Here is a 7,424-nt window from a genome sequence, read left to right as displayed (position 1 = left end):
TCGTTTTAGATCTCATTGCTTTTGGCTATATTGAACAAGTCAACCACCCTATACTCCTCAATATTCTTTCCTGACTTGACTTCTAAAACATTCCTTTTTCTGGTTTCCTTCCTACCTCTCAAATTGTTCCATTTAACTTTTTTCATCTTTTTCATTTCCATCTCAACCTGGCTGCTAAATTTCAATTCTTCTGCATTTGGTTATCACCCTGTGCTGTTCCACCTCCTACCATGGGTGTCATCTGTAATACTAAAGACACCATTTTTTTTCCTCTGGTGTGTCTTATTTCAGTCAAAAGTGTAACCTTCTAGACACTGTTTTTTGTGAGAGCTCATCCACACTCATGCTTCCAAATCTATATCCAGATAATGTATCTATCCTAACAGCCAGAGCCAGATTTCTAACTCTGTATATCTCAGTATATCTGGATATCTATAACAAGATATCAAATACAATGTGCTGCAAACTGAACTTATGCTAACTATGTGGTAGTTAAGAACATGCCTTCTAGAGCGTGATTCTTCCACTTACTAGTTGTGACTTTGGGCAAGTTATTTAATGACCTATGTTTCATATTCTTACTGAGTAAAGTAGAGATGATTATATTACCTTCCCCATAGTGTGACATGACTAATCCTAGTCCAGCCAGGTCTTTTTTCTTTAGTTTTTCTAAATCTGCTGAATCCCAGCCATGTCCCATGACATTATGCTTCTGAAAGATCACTATGCTGGATCAGAATTGAGAGACTCATTGCCAAAATTTCACCATGTCTATCTGCACATTATCAAATACTGATCTTAGGTATGAAGGTCTATCAGTTGAATTTTTCTGTCACCATTAAGTACTTTTCCTAATTTGTTACTCAATATATCCATAAAATGTTAAAATTTAAGGAGGTTTAATGTTTTGGTGCATGTGCAACAAAATGTCTGCTGTAGCTGCCTGTTACCTGAGAAGAGCTTCGCTCTGTGCTGTAATGCACCTGTGAAAGAATATAACCTCTAGATTATGAAGAACATTCTTCCTATTTTCCTGAAGAAGATCAAGTTTAAACAAGTTCAAAGTGCTACACACACACAAACACACACAGACTTTCCTCTAGTCAGGGTAAGTCAGTGAGTGAGTCATTGAGTTTGTGCTACTTTATGGGACTAACAAAGTTGCTACCCACCCAAATGTGTAATTGAACCATTTCATGCTTAATAAAGTGAACCTATATTTGCACTGATCATTCACTGCACTTACACTACTTCTTTTCTCATTTGATACTTCCCTGTTCATACTTCAAAATCCTTTCCAATATCTCATTTTAATAGTGTCTCTCCTGATCCACTCTGCACAATTATAGCAATTTATATATAATAATAATAATAATATATTCCATAATAACATCAAGTCCTGTGTGCTTAGTGAGGACCAAATCCTTATGACAAGCTTGTTAAGTAGGATCTTTGTTTTACAGATGAGGAAATAGGCATTCAGTGAAACTGAGTAACTTGTGCAAAGCATACAGTTACATGCACAGAACTAAAATTTAAACCCAGTCTCTCTCCCATTAGCTCACACATCCTCTTTCACTGCCATTCTTCCCACACGTTCTAATAAGTATTTCTCTCCTTGCCTATTTCACTTTATATTATGTAACCCCAATACCAGGCATCATTTTTTAAATTTCCATTTTTCCCACACAGTATCTATTATATAAAAAGAGTTTTAAAAATATTTATTGAATGAATGAGTCAACCAAATAGTAATCAAATGTCGCATTTGTATTGAGCATATTTTGACAGTAAAGAATTAATGCCAAGAAAATGTGCTCTCAATTTCTAGTAGCTTACACTCTTCCAATTTAGTAGCAATATGGACCAGTGTAAAGTCACAGGAATAGATATTGGTACATTCAAATTTGTAATTCTGACTTTGCTAATACCAGGGTTGAAAAAGTCATGCAATTTCCTGTTGCATGACTTCATGGCTTCTCGAAAGCCAAAAGGTTACACTATGTAATCAAAAAGCCAAGTTCCCACTCTAACAATCTATAATGCCCTCTAGAAAGTCACTCTTTGATTGCAATACACAGTTCATATGTGTAAATCACTGGCATTTAGCAAAAAATGGCTTAAAGGCTTAAACAGATTCCACTACAGGAAGCACAGGTTTATGAATCTGTTAAAATTTTTGAATGATTATGAGTAGCAGAAGGGATGATCTAGGCATTTCACTTCTGTTATTTTATTTCATCTTGAACCCTGAGCTTCAATATCCTCTCCTTATAATGGAGATTATGTGAAGATGTAAAAAAGTCCTGAGCAGGAATGGCCACACAGTAGGTACTAGGAAAATGTCATTTTCTTTTCCTTTTCTGCCTCTAACCATTTCTCTTCCCACCTACAAACCTTTAATGTCTTTCTTGTTCATCTAGTCCATTACACACAGAACTGATCTTCAAAACACATTTACATTTAATAGAGCACCAGAAGTGATCAATCAAAACAGGTCTCTGCTTCATTATCAGGGTTATCTAACCATCTGCAGAACCTAGACAGGTGTGTTCTGGTAGATTATTAAGGCTGGTCCAGATTATTTGATTCTCACAGTCAGAAGTGCAGCAACCTGCATTATTCAATGCTATTCACTGCTATAAAATATGAAAACAAGTGGAAAAAAAGAACCCTCAGAATCAGTAGTTTGATTCTACTGTAGTAAAATAAGAAATGTTAGCATCTACAAATTAAGATTGAGATGTAATTTCGAGAAATGAAATAGCTGTTAATGGTTCCCAATAACTTTAAGTATAGATTATCCAAATTTTGACTAACATCTCCAAGATTTGAAGTAAGACTTAACTTCTTAAGATAATTTTTTTTTAGCTACAACATTGTCAAGTAGGTTCTTAAACAGTGTAGATTATAATCCTCTTGATTGGTTGGAGATCGTATGTATGTGGCTCCTTAGATTTTAGTGTCATCCCACAAGATATTGTTTCAAAATATTTAGACCAATTTGTCCAGGATATTTTTGTCCTGCTACTCCATCCAATAATGTAAAAACTAAGAGTATAGTTAAAGAACTCATCCAAAGACCATTTCTGATTATAACTCGAAGATATTTCACATTTCTTGAGTAAAGAAATGATAGGGAAAATTAGTCACTAGTTGATCATAACTTGGCAGAAAATTGCTAAGTATACCAAAACTATATAAGAACAGAGAAAAAAATCTTATTAATTAAATGTCACAAAATATCATGGTTCATTAGTCCTAACTTCTTCATGCATACTGAACTGAAGGTTTTTACATAAATGTTTCCTTTTATGCACACTTTTTTTTTTTTTTTTTTGCGTTACCCGGGCCTCTCACTGTTGTGACCTCTCCTATTGCGGAGCACAGGCTCCGGACGCGCAGGCTCAGCGGCCATGGCTCATGGGCCCAGCCGCTCCGCGGCATGTGGGATCTTCCCGGACCGGGGCACGAATCCATGTCCCCTGCATCGAGAGCCGGACTCTCAACCACTGCACCACCAGGGAAGCCCAATGCACACATTTTAAAAAAAAATACCAAAAATCTTAATCAACAAATTCACTAAATAGAATTAACAACTATTGAAAAAGTAATTTTAAAATATATAAACTCCTTACTTGAAGATTACAATGTACAGAATATCTAAATTCAACCAAATTAATTACTATGTAACAATTTTAAGCTTTAATTTTAATTCTTGAATTTACTGAACTCAAGAAAGTATTTAGCAACCTGTTTATGTGTTATGTATGTTGTAATTAAAGCTGTAAATGTATTCATAAGCACATTTATAAAAATTATAATGGCATGTGTTTAGAATTTTTCATTTTGTTAATCTTAAAGTTGCAAAAAGTAAAGAACTCTTGAAAGTGCAGTGTCTTTATATCTTAATTTTATCTTTCATTTCCTTGTTGTACTTAAGTAAGGATTTTTTTGGTTAAGTGATATCAAGATTTTCTTATTGCACAAGCTTCCATATGGGTGAGACCTTCTTAACTCCCTAAGTTTAGCTGTCATACACTTACTTAAACTATTAGATTTCTGATGTTGACATTAAAATTAAGTAAACAGTGGAATTTGTGTGTGAAAATATCCAGGTCTGGTCACACCAGCATCATTTTCTTAATTTGCTCAAAAACAATGAGGAAAATAATTTATTAGATTCCCTTATTTTGTATTTCTCTTTCTAATATTCTGTGTGTCTAAGTCATCTGAAATGAAATCAAATAAACAGTAAGTATTCTTCTAGCTACAACATCAAAATTAATTATTGATTTTTATAAATTATTTTGAAATCAACTCCAACAACATTATTCTCATTTTAACATATGTTTGAGAACTAAAACATACTGGGAATAATAATATTTCCTTTGAGGATCTTTCTGCATCTAATTTTTTAAATTAATTGTTATTGGAGTATAGTTCTTTTACAATGCTGTGTTAGTTTCTCCTGTACAGCAAAGTGAATCAGTTATACATATAAATATACCCACACTTTTTTAGATTTCCTTTCCATTTAGGTCACCACAGAGCACTGAATAGGTTCTTGTTAGTTACCTGTTTTATATATAGTAGTGTATATGTGTCAATCCCAATCTCTCAGTTCTTCCCACCCTCCTCTTTCCCCCTTGACTCTGTATCTACTTTTCATAATGATTTTCTCATATATATCTCTAGAGACCATCCTGCATATAAAGATTACAATTATAAGTGTTTGCTTATAAATATTATATTTTAAAGACTTAAGTCATGCCTATATCTCTTCTTAGGCCATTTAAATATACTTATTCTTGTATATTGATATCACACTTTACCAGTTGCTCACTTAACTAGAATATTTTTGTTTAAAACAGCACAAAATCATATATTCAGAACTTGGGCCTGAATTACTATATCTCAATGTACAATTTAACTAGTAGAATTCAAACTTTTCATTTTATTTTAATGGGAAAGCTGTTTTGTGGTCTATAGTACAGCATTTGCTTAGCAACAGAACCTGCTTCCATTTCACTTTATAATGCCTGATCTAGCTTAAACATTATATATGTATTGCAACTTCAGAAGTATATCAGATAATGTAGATCATTAAATTTTTTCCTTTGTATTATATTCAGATGAAAATCATTCTACCGTGTGAACATAAGAACCGGAGTCTTAAGGGAAAATTGAGAAGTTTTCAGGAAGAGAGCCTTCACAAATTCAGGTTTGGCTCAGAAGGTAACTGAGGCTAGACCAAATAATGAGTTACCAAAAATCAGATATCAATGATCTGAAAAAGTAATGTTTACCAAGAAATCCCAGGGAACAGGCTGTATTAGTAGGTGCTCAACATTTGTCTGTTGAATAAAGGGGCAAATAAATACTCAGGGTCAAAGCAGGTAAAGTTTGATTTATAGAGGGTACCTGTCCCTACTCTCTCTTCATACCCTCACTATTGGAAGGACGTAGTACCCAGAGGTGGATAAATGTAGCAAAGAGAGAAGTCACAGACTCACAAAGCTCCTAACTGTTCAAAGGCAGAGGTGCTAAAAATTACCAGAGATTTGTATGTGCACGTTCAGTACCTAAAACTGATATTTTTGTAAAGGCAAAAGAAAGTTGTTCAAAAATTCTCAATTGAATACCATGCTACAAAAATGAAAATGATTGTGGAAGTCTGATAGAAAATCGTGGGTGGCAGGATAAACGTTGCCAACTGTTATCTCGCCTCTGGGAAGTTTGATATTTACCATGAGACCAAAAAAAAAAAAATGTGTAGACATCTTACATAACTTTGCACAACCAGATCAAGGCAGCCAGAAACAGAATTAAAATGAAGAATAATTACATTTTCAAATAAATAACAATTTTCTTTACAGTTGGGAATTTGCTGTGGAGTTGAATGCTGAATAAGACAATATGTTAGAAAGTGAGTTTGCAGGAAGGTGAAAACCAAAAGAAAAGGATATATTTATAAGTGTATAAATTTAGAGTACAAAATCTAGGCAAACATGAAAAAAATGTACTGGCTGAGTCTTTTTTTCAGTTCAAAACTTCACACTTACTATGAAAGGAACAAAGTGAGTGTTTTGATTTAAGCTAAGAAATAAAGTCACATAAGAATAGTTATCAAACACTGAAACAACACTACGCAGGAATTTGAGTCACGAAGTGAAGAAGAGGAATGTATTCAGCTGAAACTTTAGGGGGAACTGAGGTTATAGAAAATAATTATACAAATTGGAGTCTATCAAGAATACTAAGGCTGGAAAAGAAGTCATGTGGAGTTCATCACGTGGAGTCTGGAGAAAATATATACAGAGCCTACGTGTGGGATCACGGAGTGAAACACACATGTATAAGTGGTTAAGAAAAGCCAACATTCTGTGTACTTCCATATGAGGAAGTGATGCTGCAGTCAATTATATTTTGACTCAGAAGCTAAAAGATAGGCAATAATAGTCCCAATCACTATTCAGTAACTAAAGAGTCATCTAATAGTGACTGCCCCTAATAAAATAAAAGTTTATTTCTTAGCTTAAATAATCAAAATACTCACTTTGTTCCTTTCATAATGTGTGAAGTTTTGAACTGAAAAAAGACAGCCAGTACATTTTTTTCATGTTTGCACAGATTTTGCACACCAAAATTATACATTTGCACCAAAGTTATATATTGACTCTCTATAAAAGTCACCAGATATTTTTTTGAGAGATCAAATTTTCTTACTAAATATCAAGTTCAGCCTCAAGCTGATTTCTCTTTGGATAAGCAGTCAGACCATATAAGGGAAAAAATAGAAGTATTAAAATAAAATGTTCTTAAAAGAACAGATTTTTTTTTCAATTTTGCATTGTTAGATACTTCATTAAAAATGAAATATAAAATAAGATTTATTTGTGTTTTTCAAATTTTCAACATATTCAGCAATTTTATGAAGACAAAAACTTTGTAATTTTTCTTCAGTTTACCAGAAGATGTTTTGATGTATGGGATTCACTTCTCATGTTCTCATTTTGAAATCAAATCTGTTAAGTCATTTTAGTATGACATAGGAAAAAAACCTAAGTGCTTTAGGGTCAGGCATCCTGAGCTTGCATTCTAGCTTTGCCAATCACAGATAAGCAATTTAACCTCTTTGACCTTTAGTTCCATTATCAAGAGTATTGAAATAATAGTATTTAACCCCATAGTATTACCTTGAGAATGAGCCAGCTTGTGGTAGTTGCTCCATTAATGCTGTCTGGTGTACTGAATCAACAAATTATCACTGGGCTATCTCCTGGGAACAAAACGTAAAAATACATAACTTCCTTGTCCTTGCGGGGCCCACTTTAGCAAAAAACATACAGACCAGTGGTTATAACACAGTGTAATAAATTCACTAACACAGCCTTTAGCCCTAAGCCCTTACCAAGTGCTTA

This window comes from Mesoplodon bidens (assembly GCF_964165515.1).
Source record: "Mesoplodon bidens genome assembly, chromosome: 2".
Taxonomy (NCBI): Eukaryota; Metazoa; Chordata; class Mammalia; order Artiodactyla; family Ziphiidae; genus Mesoplodon; species Mesoplodon bidens.
This window is presented reverse-complemented; position numbering follows the sequence as displayed.